Below are 14,405 nucleotides of genomic sequence, written 5' to 3' on the forward strand. Positions count from 1 at the left end.
TGGGTATTCTGTATTAATATGTACCTGTGTGAGAGAAACATTTATGCTTAAAGAGCATAAACATCGGAGTTGTAGTGGGAAGGGCTGGCCTATTTATGTAGGAGGCAGCTAGACAATGTAACAGAGCCCTGGACTTGGAGTCAGGAATTAAATCTCTCCTCAGACCTTTCCTACCTCTGTGGCACTGGACAAATTACTCTATCTCTCTGGGCCTCGTTTTCCTCATCTATAAAATGGGGATAATAATAGCATTCACCTGACAGGGTTGTTATGAGGATCAAATGGAGTAACATATGTAAAGTACTTTGTAAACCTTAAAAATGGTATACAGATGGTAGCTATTATTATTTTCATTATATTGTGTTCAACAAAGTGTGCTCTTGCTTGTTTAATATACTTTGTTAGTATTTTAGGTTCTCCCAAAAAGGAAATGATACTTTTTTCAAATTTTAATTATGACTCTAGCTAGGGGTTTTCATTTTTAAGGAACATATCTTCCTTCATTCTAGTTGAGTGCTCCACAGTTCATTAATCTTGTATGTTAATCAATGAGACATTACTCATAAATACTATACAGAGCACAGCTAAGAACATTTGAATGGTAACTATTTGGAATAGCAGTGAAATGTAGGCACTGAGACAGATTACGTAAGACAGTGTGTCTGAAAGCCCTAAAAACGAAAGGTCAGTAAATGTTCTCAAGGGAAAGGCATTCTTTCCCCCAAGTCTTGCCAGCAAAATCACCAATTTCGGCAGTCCATTCTTACCTGTTCATCAGATCCCCTTTGAGTAGAGGAGCAGAAGGAATTTGTGTTAGACTGAGGCCAATTTACTCATGGCTGGAATGAGGCCAATGCTTGGCAATTTGTCAAATGTGATTGGTTTTATTCAAAGATGCACAGAATTTGGTCAAAACCAGGCTTCTTTCCAAATGGAAAAAAAAGGCTTTCTTCTGCAAATACCTAAGATAAGTGCTGTAATCAGTTTTTCAGCTTTAAGACTTTGAACATTATGACCTCTTCCCTTTTCTCTCCCCTCCCCATTTAAAAAGAACTTGTGTCTATGGTGTTATTTTTCTTGAACACCTTTTTTTGAAATTTTGAGAGTGTTTTTTTGTACCACTTTCTAGACAGAGAGCAAAATGGTGAGTAGCTTAGTGACATGCTCATGGATGCATTAAAGTCTACTGTAATTTGTTGATGGCAATTCTAAGCCAAGGGAATTACTGACACCATGGCAGCTTGTTGCCTTCTTAACACCATGGGCACATTCAGTGCCCATGGTAATCTTTATTCGGGAAAGGTCTGATAATATATCCCCATCTCAGCAGTCTTGTGAAGATTAATTAGTTAATATTCGTAAAGCACTTTGAAGATGAAAAGCACTGTGTGAATGCTCAGGAAAATTAAAATTTGTCTCTTGATGCCAAGAAATAAACTCTTTCTGTGCTGCTCATGGTCAGAATCTTTCTTTAGCAGCAGTATGGCATTTACTGTATTCACTGCAGTGAGTGGCTATATTTATCACTCACCCACAAGGGACCAATGTGAGTGGATACCACCCCTGTATTGAACGAGATTGGATTTTGCACATTATTGAATAGTTGACTCCCTGCTAAATAGAAATGTGATTGATATCAATGCAGGATTTAGGTTTCACCTCCTAGAGAATTAAATTCAAGTAAGTGGTTGAATCTGAAACTAGAAGGTTGGGGCACGACATCAAAGCACTTTGAAATGAGAGTCTCAAGTAAGATGAAGGAGCCCCCTGACCCAACCCATCATATTTTATCTTTCAGAGAAGTAAGGTTGATTCATTCTTTATTTTCATTTGGGATGGTGGGTAAGGTTTCCTCTGGCAAGTTAAAGAAAAAAAGATCTTACCATTGAAGGAGTGGTGTAATTCTGTCTCTGTATTAGATTCCGTCTTGCCACTTACACTTCAATTTTCCCTCTGCCAATGCAGATTGCAACCCCTATGAAGTCTAATAGGTGGTTTTGGAGAGCTGCTGTTGCTGGAAAGATGAATCGCTCTGTAGCCACTGTGGGAATTCTGGTAGACTATAAGCTCCCTCAGAGTAGGGACTCCCTCCTTTTTTTTTTTTTTTTTGATCTCCATAACCTTACATAGTGCTTGAAGTGTTTAATAGGAGATGTTAATTGACTGGGGGCTTGATGAGTCTCTCAAAACTTACCTAGATTAATCTTCAGAAAAAAAGACCTATGGGAAGTAAGTCCCACACTGGGCCCATGGTCAAAGGCTTTATTCCAGCCAGCTCTTATGACACTCTGGCACAGCCTTTGAGAACTCTGGGTCACTTCCGTGTCAAATTGATACATTAAGATGGGGTTTGAGTGGAGGCTGCTGTGCCCACCCAGCATATCTGCCAAAAGCCATTGGACCAGTGCCCTTTATTGCAGTCTCAAATGAGTCTTCATCAAATTGGAAATGGGGGAAAATAGTGCACTTAGGAAAAAATCCAATTCTGAGATTGCAAAAGGGAGATTATGACCTTGTGGACCTGGTAGCGTTATTGTGTCTGCAGTGACACATCTTTTGTAATTGTTCTTCTGTGCTACCAGCATCCATGTGTTGTGGTAAGCATGCCTTGCCTGTTCTGCTCACCTAGACCCTCCAACTTTAAACTGTTGTCTTTGGGGATGTTATGCTTGTCTTGTCTTTTATTTTACTTTTGCAACTAACAAGCATTTATTTTTTTCTGGGCTTCTCTTCCCTGACCCACAGGGAAAAAAGAAAGAAAAAGAAAATTCTTGTAACAAATATGCATAGTCAAAACAAATTCCCTCTTTGATCATGTCCAAACATATATCATTCAGCATATATAGTCCATTATCTCTCTTTTCAGTAGGGTGAGTAGTATTCAGCATCAATCCACTGGGATCGTGATTGGTCATTCTTTTGTTCAGAGTTCTTAAGTCTTTCAAAGTTGTTTGTTTTTATAATGTTGTTTTAGTAGAAATTTTTCTCCTGGTTCTGATCATTTCATTCTGCATTAGTTTATACAAATCTTCCTTTGATTCTCTGAAACTATACCCTCTGTCATTTCTTATGAAACAGTAGTATTACCTTACATTCATTTACCATAGTTTGTTTAGCCATTCCCTGATTGCTGGATACCCTCTCACTTTTCAGTTCTTTGATATCACAAAAATATTTTTGTACCTATGGGTCCTTTTCCTCTTTCTTTGATCTCTTTGATGTGTAGGCCATAGAGTAGTATTGCTATCTTGTCTTTTAAGATGAATGTTCTTTGTTGTAAATATACATGCTTGAACATAAATGTAGTACATATATGTGTTACACATATATACATTGTAATTGTATTTAAACCTCTACTGATGTCCTACTTTGATGTTGAATTGTGGCACAGAAGTGAATAGTGAATCTAGATTGTTGTTGGCCATGGCGTTGGATCTCAAGTTCCAGCAGCTTGTCCCCATTGGGAAAGGCTTTGAGTATGAGTCCACTGATGGGCTATGAGTGTCTTATCTGAGAATGCAAGAAGCCCTTCGCAGTTCTCCTTAAACCTTCCCTGTGAGACTCCTCCTAATTTATTCTGCATATATTTTGGTTGCACGTAGTTATTTTCATGTTGTATCTCCCATCAGACTTTGAGCTGCTTGAGAGCAGGGACTTTTCTTTGTCTTTGCATTCCCAGCACTTAGAACAGTGCCTGACATATAAGCAGGGCCTTCATAAATACTAGTTGACTGACAACCCAGAGAATCACACAGATTTAGAGATGCAAGGGAACTTAGAGGTTGCCTCATCATAACCCTTCATTTTATGGGTGAAGAAATAGAGGTTAAGGTCACACAGGAAGGAAATGTCAGAGCTGGGATTTGAACCCAGCTGTTCTAATGACATATCCAGCACTCTTTCTGCTATGTCATGCTTTCTTGCTAGGTCCCGAGTAGAGTCTTTTGAAAGTCTCCTTCATGATCACAGAACCTCAGAGTGAGAAGGGTCTTAGAGGCATCTAATTCTACTCATACCTGGATAAGAATCCCTTCTACAGCTCATGTGGGCCAGTTAGTGGTGACCTCATTGTAACACAGTCCCTCTAGCCTGAAAGTGCTCTGACTTTTTTTTTAATGACAGAGTTTCCTATGCCAGTGAAATCAAAGGTCTTATCTAAAAAAAACAAACAACTATATATAATTGTCAACTATTATCATATAGCACATACATAGGTAGCTATAATATGGGATATATCAAAAGTATTAGAATGGTTTTCTAATAATGTTAGATGTATAGGTGGTTTAGACTTATGAAAATTAATTTGAAAGGGTAATTTTCTTTTATGCTTATTAAACATTGTGAATTTTGAATAATAAATTTTAAATACTAACTTTGACAAAATGGAACACCCTGTCATTATGCCTTGTGTCCTTGGATGACACTTTCTCAGACCAGTGGGTTGTTAGGAGGCTTGGTTGCCTTGGTCAATTGATATATCTCCATTGTAATTTTTAATGTGGGGCCATATAAAAATGTCCTGTATGCATCAGAACCTCATTCTTTGAATAATCATAAGGCTAGGGTTATAAATACAATCTTTTCAAACATTGAGCAGCAGCTGCTGAAAATTTCTACAAAGTTGTAAAATCAAGTAGTGCACTGTATTGCAGAAGTTGGTAGTTATGTTGAATTTTAATAAGAAACATCAATATTTTAAAATAATTTGAATTGTTTGGGGAAGTTTGTGGCATGTTCACTTCTGAAGTTATTAAAACTTAAAATTGCACTAATGTGGGGGGGTTGTTGTTACTGATGGGGGAATCAAGAAAGTTGATGGAAATTATGGAATTTGATTTGGGTTTTAAAGACTGCATAGGAATTTTTTAGGTAATTAGGAAAAGGGAAGACATTCCAGGCATTTGGATCAATAAGCAAAGGCGTGGAGGTGGTAAGTACAGGCAAAAAGGAAAGTACAGGCTGTATTCAATCAGTAAAACTTTGTTAAATGCCTGCTGTGTGCCAGGCACTGAGTAGTCTAGTTCAGCTGGAGTATAGTGTGTGTAGAGGACAGGAATATGAAGTATATCAGAAAAGGTAGGCATTTATTAAGCACTTGTTATGTCCAGACATGGTGCTAGGTGATGGGAGATGCAAAGACAAAAATGAAATAATCTGTGCTCTCAAGGAGTTCACAGTCCCGTGTACTGTAGAGCCTTGAATGTCAGGCAAAGGAGTTTGACTTTAATTCAACGGGCATTAGAACCAGTGATGAGTTTTGAGAAGGGGAATCAAATGACCAGACTGTTATATAAGGAGAATGAATGTTGTTTAAGGAAAAGAAGGAATCCAAAGCAACCTTGGGAGAGGATATGAACATTCATTCACGCCGGTGCCAGAAGGGTCGACATTGTGAGTCATCTTCAAATAATCACTAAATTTCAGAGTTGGAAGGAGCTCAGGATCCATCTAGTCCAACACTTCCCTGAAAGAGCATTCCCTTTACTTTACATGCTTCCCAAGCAGTCACCAGGCTTTGCTTAAAGACCTCACGTGAGAGGCGGAGCCAAGATGGCAGAGGGAAAGCAGTGACGTGCTTGAGCTCTCCCCCAAACCCCTCCAAATACCTGTAGAAAAGTGGATCTAAAGAAATTCTAAAGCAGCAGAACCCGCAAAAAGACAGAGTGAAACAAATTTCCAGCCCAAGACAACCTGAATGGTTGATTGGAAAGGTATATCACACCAGGCTGGGAGAGGAGCGGAGTTCGGCTTGGGCACGCAGGCCACAGCGACCCTGGAGCAGGCCTCAAAGGACTGAATCACGGGCAGCTGTGGTGGTTTCCAGACTTCTCAACCCATGAACACCAAAACAACTTAGAAGGTCAGTGGGAAAAGTTTGTGACTGCGGTGAGAGTTAGAAGCTAGGTTTCAGCCACAAGTCCTGAGTGTGGGCCATGGCTACCTCCTGAGCTTCTGGCCCACAAACTGAGGGGGAATTGAGTGGCTGATCAGAGGGGGATTGCAGGGATCTCTTTGCCAGTGCTGAGGCAGGAATCTCTTGCTTTGCCACTGTATGGATCTGAGTCACAGTTCTGAGGGGCAGTCCTGGGGCGAGGAGGAGCGCTGGCCTGGTGGAGCTTGTTGTGGTGGTGGAGAGGAAACACCTTGCCCCTTATCATAACACCTTGGAAGAACTGAAAATTTACAGGTCCCTAGAAGTATCTCTGAAAACAGCTGTACAAAGCCCCGAAGCTTGGGACAATACATTCTCCACATTGGAAGTAGACTCTTACCTTAACAAAGAGCTTAAAACTCAAGTAATTGGTTGGGATCATGAATAAGCAGCTCAAAAAGAGTCAGACTATATTATCTTACTTTGGTGACAAAGATGATCAAAACATACAACCAGAAGAAGACAACGAAGCCAAAGTTCCTACATCCAAAGCCCCCACGAAAAATATGAATCAGTCCCAGGCCTTGGAAGAGCTCAAAAGGGATTTTGAGAAGCAAGTAAGAGAAGAAGAGGAAAAACTGGGAAGAGAAATGAGAATGATACAAGAAAATCACGAACAACAAGTCAACAGCTTGCTAAAGGAGACCCCAAAAAATACTGAAGAAAATAACACCTTAAAAAATAGCCTAACCCAAATGGCAAAAGAGGTCCAAAAAGTCAATGAGGAGAAGAATGCCCTAAAAAGCAAAATTGGCCAAATGGAAAAGGAAGTCCAAAAGATTACTAAAGAAAATACTTCCTTAAAAACTAGAATGAAGAAATTGGAAGCTAGTGACTTTATGAGAAATTAAGTCACTGTAAAACAAATCCAAAAGAATGAAAAATTAGAAAACAGTGTGAAATATCTCATTGGAAAAACAGCTGACCTGGAAAATAGATCCAGGAGAGAGAATTTAAAAATTATTGGACTATCTGAAAGCCATGATCAAAAAAAGAGCCTAGACATCATCTTTCAAGAAATGATCAAGGAAAACTGCCCTGATATTTTAGAACCAGAGGGCAAAATAGAAATTGAAAGAATCCACTGATCTCTTCCTGAAAGAGATCCCCAAAGGAAAACTCCTAGGAATATTGTAGCCAAATTCCAGAGTTCCCAGGTCAAGGAGTAAATATTACAAGCAGCTAGAAAGAAACAATTCAAGTATTGTGGAAATGCAATCAGGATAACACAAGATTTAGCAGCTTCTACATTAAGGGACTGCAGGGCATGGAATATAATACTCCAGAGGGCAAAGGAGATAGGATTACAACCGAGAATCACCTACCCAGCAAAACCGAGTATAATCCTGCAGGGGGGAAAATGGTCATTCAGTGAAATAGAGAACTTTCAAGCATTCTTGATGAAAAGACCAGAGCTGAATAGAAAATTTGATTTTCAAATACAAGACTCAAGTGGAACACGAAGAGGTAAACAGGAAAGAGAAATCATAAGAAACTTATTAAGGTTGAACTGTTTACATTCCTTCATGGAAAGATGATATTTGTAACTCATGAGACCTTTGTCAGTATTAGGGTAGTTGGAGGGAAAAGGGTTATATGTATGTATGTATAGATAGATAGATAGAGGGCACAGGATGATTGAAGATGAAGGGGTCATATCTGGAGAATAAAATTAAGGGGTGAGAGAGGATTATATGAGGAGAAGGAGAAAGGGAGAGGTAGAACGGGGTAAATTATCTCACAAAAAACAGAAAAGAAAAGGCTCTTACAGTGGAGGGGAAACAGGGGAAGGTGAGAGGGAATGAGTGAATCTTATTCTCCTAGGATTTGGCTTAAGGAAGGAATAACATATACACTCAATTGGGTATGGAAATCTGTTTTACCCTATAGGAAAATGGGGTTGGGGAAGAGGACAAGAGAGTAGGGGGATGATAGAAAGGAGGGCAGATTGGGAAAGGGGGTAATCAAAAGCAAATACTTCTGAGGAGGGACAGGGTCAAAAGAAAGAATAGAATAAATGGGGGAGGTGGGATAGGATTAAGGGAAATAGAGTTAGTTTTTCACAGCATGTCTACTATGGAAGTGTTTTGCATAACTGCACATGTATAACCTATGTTGAGTTGCTTGCCTTTTCAATGAGGGTGGGTGGGGAGGGGAGAAAATTTGGAACCCAAAGATTTAAAAACACGTTTAAAAAAAATGTTTTCACATGCAACTGGGAAATAAGAAATACAGGAAATGGGGTACAGAAATCTATCCTGCCCTACAGGAAAATAGAAGGGGAAGGGGATAAGAGAAGGGGAGGAGAGATAGAAGGGAAGGCAGACTAGGGGAAGGTGTATTCAGAATGCATGCCATCTTGGAGTGGGGGGAGGGGGGAGGTGGGGTGAAAATTTGGAACTCAAAATCTTGTGGAAGTAAATGTTGAAAACTAAAAATAAATTTATTGATTAACAAAAAAAAGACCTCATATGATAGACTACCTGCTGAAGTAGTCTGTTCCATCCTTGGATAGCACCATTTGTCAAGCTTGGACTAAGGAAAGCCTGCCTCACTTTGTCTTGACAGCTTTCACTCATTGTTCCCCTTTCTGTTTCCTGGAGCCAAGAATATTTTAAACTCCTTCCTTCCTATGTGTCAGCTCTTTAGCTTCTTGAAGAAATTTATCAGAAGGAGGAGCCAAGGTGGTTGAGTAACAGGAGTCAGTACAGTGAGCTCCCCACCAGCACTCCTTCAAATAGACCTAAAAGTTGCACCAGACTGAATCTGATGGGGAAATCCAAGAAATCACAGGTCATAGTTTTGCCAGCCTAGGTTGGCATAGGGTGTAGGTCTGCAGACACTGAGGATGGAGTCAGGCCAGAAGCATGTTCCATGGAACACTTCAGTGCTGAGAGGGAAGGCTGTGCACTGGAGCAAGAGGAGGTCCCAGATCCATGCCAGGGTCAACTGGCAGCTTTGCCACCTACTACCCATTTCTGGATCACAGATCCAAGGAAGACTAAGGGGACCTTCACCCAGGATTGGCATTCTGCTGGAAGGTCTTGGGCAGTGACATGAGAAGGAGCAAGTTCAGAATTAAGTAGCAGTGGGGTCTCTATTCCAGCTTTTAATCCAGTCTGAAACCTGTTGAAGAATAACCAGGGCAGGATTCCCAGACCAGAGGGAAGATCTCAGTTCTGTAACTGAACCACCAGAGTTTCCCAGATGGCTAATATGGACTGAATCTATTAGCATTCTTCTGTTGCTTGGACCCAAACCTGTTCTAGGAAGTGGCCGAGCTCAGACTGGGGGAGGGGAGGGTAGCAATCAAACTTTGGCCTGGGTCAAATCACTTTATGAGCACTAAAAGCTTTTAGGTCCTCAGCTTGAGCTCTCCCTGAGATTTTTGAGTAATATAATGTTAAATAACCCAAGAAAGCAGCAGACAAACCAGCCCAGACTTTGTCTCTAGAAGTGCTATAGAGTCCAGTTCTAGCGTCAAGTCCAAAGTCGGGAAGTAGGCTGAACAAATGACAAATCAAAAAAAGAATCCCATCACAAAAAGCTATTGTGGTGACAAGGATTCTCAAGACACAAATTCAGGAGCAATTGACAATGACTCCAAAGTATCTATAAGCTGGGCCTCAGAGAATACAGAACTTGGGTACAAATTCAACTGGAATTCCTGGAAGAGATTGAGCAAGAGTTAAAAAATGTTTGTTTTTTTTTAATGAAATGAGAGTACTAAAGAAAAAAAAATTGGATAAGATGAAAGTTATAGAAGAAGGAATTGGAAAGAGAATTAATAACCTGATACAATAAAAAATACTTGCCCAGGTAACAAAATCCCTGAAAATCAGAGTGGACTAAATAACAAGCCAATGATTCTATGAGACAAGAAATATGAAAACAAAGTCAAAAGACTGAAAAAAGAAGAAATATAGAATATCTTGTAACAAAAACAACTGACCCAGAAAACAGATTGAGGAGAAAAAAAAACATTGGATGCCCTGGACACTATGAGCAAAACAAGCATATTTCAAGAGATCTTAAGAGAAAACTGCCTACATCTCATAGAACCAGAGGGCAAAGAGGAAAGAGAAAGAACCCCCTGACCACCTCTTGAAAGAACCATCCCCCCGAATGAAAACTCCCAGGGATGTTATATAGAAAGTCTTGCACTTCCAGGTCAAAGAAAAAATACTGCAAGTATCCAGAAATAAAGAATTCAAAATACCACCATCAGAATCACACATGATGTAGCAGTCACCACTCTCAAGAAGCAGAGAGCTTGAAATAATGATATTTCAGAAGGCAAAGGATATAAGCTTACAGCCAAGAATAACTTACCCATCAAAACTGAGTATGTAATTCTATGGAGTAAAAATGGATCTTTAATGAAATAGAGCACTTCTAAGCATTCCTGTTTGTAAGACCAGAATTGTATGGAAACTTTGAAGTTCAAACACAGCAGTGAAGAGAAATATAGAAAGGTAAACACGAATCTCTTAAACAAGGATGAACTGCTTACATTCAAATTTGGGGGGATAATGTGTGTCCACTGTGAACTCAATCATCATCAGTGGTTATAGAGTCTAATTAGATAAGGCCTGTGAGTGGTTCTGTTATGTCTTGATGATCTTAAAGAAGAATATGAAGAAAGGGGAAGAGGAATAACCTGGGAAAGGAACCTTGGGGAGAATTCTTTTATGTAATCAAGGTATACAGTCATCTATACAAATGAAGAGGAGGTGGAGGGAAGGGCCTGACACTTGAATCTCACTCTCATTGAAGCAACCAGAAGAGGGAAGAATGTATACATAGCTGAGCACAGAAATACATTCCATTGAACAGGGAAATTGGAGGGAAAGGGAAGAAGGGGGATTAGAGGGAGAGTAGATTAAGAGAAGGATTAATTCTAAGCAAAACAAACTAATGATGTACAAAATATTTATAGTTCTTTGCAAAGAATGCAAATCTGAGGGACTGCTCATAAAATAGGGAATTACCGAGCAAGTTATTTTTTAAATTAAATTAATTTTTTGTTACATTTTAAGTTCTGAACTATTTTCTTCCTTCCTTCCTTCCCTCCCTCCTCACCTTGTACTAGAGAAGGCCACCATAGACTGAGTTATATAGTGCTATAACAAATGATGATGGAGATGGTTTCAGAGAAACCTGGGAAGAATTATATGAAACAATGCAGAGTGAAGTGAACAGAATGAGGAGAACAATTTATACAAGGACAACAATGTGGCAAAAACAAACAACTTTGAAAGAATGAACAGTTCTCAGCAGTGTAATGACTAACCATGATTCCAGAGGACTAATGATGAAACATTCCCCTCACCCCCGATAGAGAGATGAAAGATCCAAAGAGTACAGCATGACACCTATTTTTTTAAGACATGGTTGATGGAAAAATTTGTTCAGCATATTTGTAGCAGGGGGTTTGTTTTTCTTTTGTTTTCCATTAGCAAGTTTGGGATGGGAAGAAGAAAAGGTGGGCTTTTGCTGATGGAGAAGAAAATTCTTCTTTAAAAAAGAAAGCTGTTATGGGCTTCTGAAGTCTTCCCTTCTTTAGGCTAAACATCCCCAGGCCCTTCAACTGATTCAACTGAATTCATATGTCATGGATTCAACTGAATTCATATGTCATGAATTCAAATTCCTTCATCTTGGTTGCCTTGCTTTGGACACTGTCACTTGGTTTAATAATAGCTGACACATATGACTTTAAAATTCTAGTGTACTTTACACATATTATGCCATTTGATACTTCCAGCTTTCTGAAGTAGGAACTACACATATCATTCTCTGCTTTTCCAGAGAGGGAAACTGAGATATGTCTTAAGCAACTTGCCCATAGTTCTTTAGTTAAGTAGGATTCAAACACAGATCTCTCTGGACAACAAATCCCATGCTGCATCTACCAGACTCTGCTGTACTGAACTTGAACTTGAGGTATCGGTGGTGTCCAGTTGAATTTGATCCAAAGGTAATTGGAGATGTAGGTCAGGTATCCAAAAAATACTGCTAGACAGTTTTGTAAGTTATCTCCATAGCTCATACAGCTCCATAGCTGTAAGTTAGCTCCATAGTTGATACTGTGGAAGTAAATAAGAATGTGTGGAGAGAGGCCAAGTTACAGAACGTGGTGAAACACCTGTGAGAAAGAGTCAGGAAGAATAGGAGTCAGGAATGGAGATAGAAAAAGAAGTTACCACTTTTGGAAGAGAAACAAGAGACTGTGGTGACTCCTAAGGGAGGAAAGCAAGAGTTCAGTAGTAAGAAGAAATGGTCATCTGTGTTAAGTATTCCAGAAACGTCAAGGTGGATGAAGAATGGGGAAAAATAGATATTAGGTTTGGCTGTTAGGTTATTCGTGACCTTTGAAAGAGTAACTTCAGTAGAGTGGTGGGGGTGGAAGCCAGATTGAAAGGGATTGAAGAGAGTAGGCAGTAAAGAAATGGAAGCATTAGGTATAAATGATTTTTTTCCAGAAGTTTGTCAGGGAGTGAGTCCAATGAGAGGGCGTCAGGGTAGTAACTATGCGGGGAGCAGGAAAACCAGGGAGTTGGGGGGGGGCTTGAATGTGTTTGTAGGCATATGGAAAAGGAGCCAGGATACAGAGAAAAGTCAAGAGTGGGAATGATTACTGGAGCAAAGTCCTGGAAAAGGCCGGAAAGGTTAGGTTCAATGGTAATGAGAGAGGGAAATTCTTCTTTTACATTTTTTAAAAAATTATTTTTAATTTATGGAATAAATGAAATAGAGGTTGAATAAAAGTTGTGAAGGAAGACCCTTCATAAATTCACCCCATTTCTTTAATTGTTCAACAGTATATAGCATCCTCTTTAGAAGCTGGAGCAGAGAAATCATATAGCAAGAGTTCCTTAAGAAGATCAGCAAAGGAGAAGTGGTAGAAGTTATGTGGGTGTGGGAGAGGGTAGTAACTAGTGAACCAGTTAAATTGTTAAGTGTGAGCTAGAGCCTAGGTAGGTATGGAGGCTGGGAGAGATGGCTTAGGATTCAAGATGGATCAAGCGACTGGAGTTCTAGATGAATACAAAGAACCGATTTAATTAGAACATAGGTGAGGAAGAAGTTTGTTATCAAAGGTAGAATTTTGAAGTTTGCTATTTCGGAGGTGATTTACTTATGTGAATTGGTGAAGCCTGAGATATGTCCATATTGTTGTGTAGCTAAAAAATGGATTGAAGAAAGGAGGTATAGCAGAATATTTTTTAGGGACCCAAGAAAGTCATTACTCACCAATCTGGGTTCTTGAAGTAGGGGTCATATAATAATAGTAAAGAGTCAATTAAGAGTGAAGCAAGTAGGCATTTATTCTGGCTGGTGGAGGGGCGGGCAGATTGCAAAATGGGAGGCGATCTACCCTGAACCTCACAAAAGAGTGTCCTTATATACAGATTTTTAGTTCAACATTCATAAGCAAGACATTATTTAAAGTAACATTGTGTGAAACAAAGAAAAACACAGGTGGTTATACAAAAAGAATTGTATATTTGTTGGAGAAAATGTATTTTCTTAGATACAAGGGATAGATAAGGGATTGTTCGAATATAACTGGTCTCACTTAAATAAAAGAAATCATCCTATTGGACCAGACAGGGATGAGAACTTTACTAGAACTCTGGAATCCTCCATCTTAAATTCTGATAAGAGGTGAGAATGAGGCACTGAAGGACACAGCAGCAATGACTAGTGTCCTTCAACTCACTTTCAATAAAATAGCTGAACTAAATATGGTTTGAAACAGAGCTATTTCTAAGAAAGGGAGTGAAGGGGGTCTTTGTGTTTCTCCAGATAACAGATAAGGGAAATGCATGGTCCAATACCAGGGGACTTTGGCATGGGATATTAAGGCAAAGGCAGTGAGAAGTTACTCACTGGAAACTCTATACCTCAGGGTACTTTCTGGTCAGTCTCTGAGGTTCATTTAAGGGAGGGGTCGTCTTGCATAGAGGCCATCAAACATAAGGATGCTGAAGATTGTGTGGCATGGGCCCTAGGAAGGGTGTCAGCATGTATAATGATATCTCTGAAAATAATGATGAAGGAAGAAGTAGAGAGGAAGACAGTGAGCTAAAGTCATTGAGAAAATTGGAAGTAGATATGTCAAACTCCCTGGGGCCCATAAAACTCTGGAGTGCTGTTGAATCAGATTAAAATGTAATTGGGAGTTGTTTAACAAAATAAATAAAAGCATACTACAACAAAGATAATATTAATTTGTGGTTTTCAAACTCAATCTGTGGCCCAAGAACTCTGTTTTTACTTGATTTTGACGTCACTGGTCTAGAGGTCAGTAGATCACAACAACAAGGAAGGGAAAATAGAAACAGAGGAAAGGGATGGGGGATGAAGGCAAATGTATGGTCTAGAATGACAGTGGGTAGCAGGAATATTCCATATCCTTTCCTGGCCGTAGGAATTAGGAGGAGTAGGAGGAATGATATTTGAAAGA

General features: G+C 39.5%; 1 protein-coding gene across 3 annotated transcripts in view; it reads left to right on the top strand.

The window, feature by feature from the left end:
- Positions 1 to 14,405, top strand: part of ITPR1 (inositol 1,4,5-trisphosphate receptor type 1) — a 394,249-nt gene that overhangs the window by 83,804 nt on the left and 296,040 nt on the right. The window lies entirely within an intron of this gene.

This window comes from Vombatus ursinus, unplaced genomic scaffold (assembly GCF_900497805.2).
Source record: "Vombatus ursinus unplaced genomic scaffold, bare-nosed wombat genome assembly UNPS02014773.1, whole genome shotgun sequence".
Classification (NCBI taxonomy): Eukaryota; Metazoa; Chordata; class Mammalia; order Diprotodontia; family Vombatidae; genus Vombatus; species Vombatus ursinus.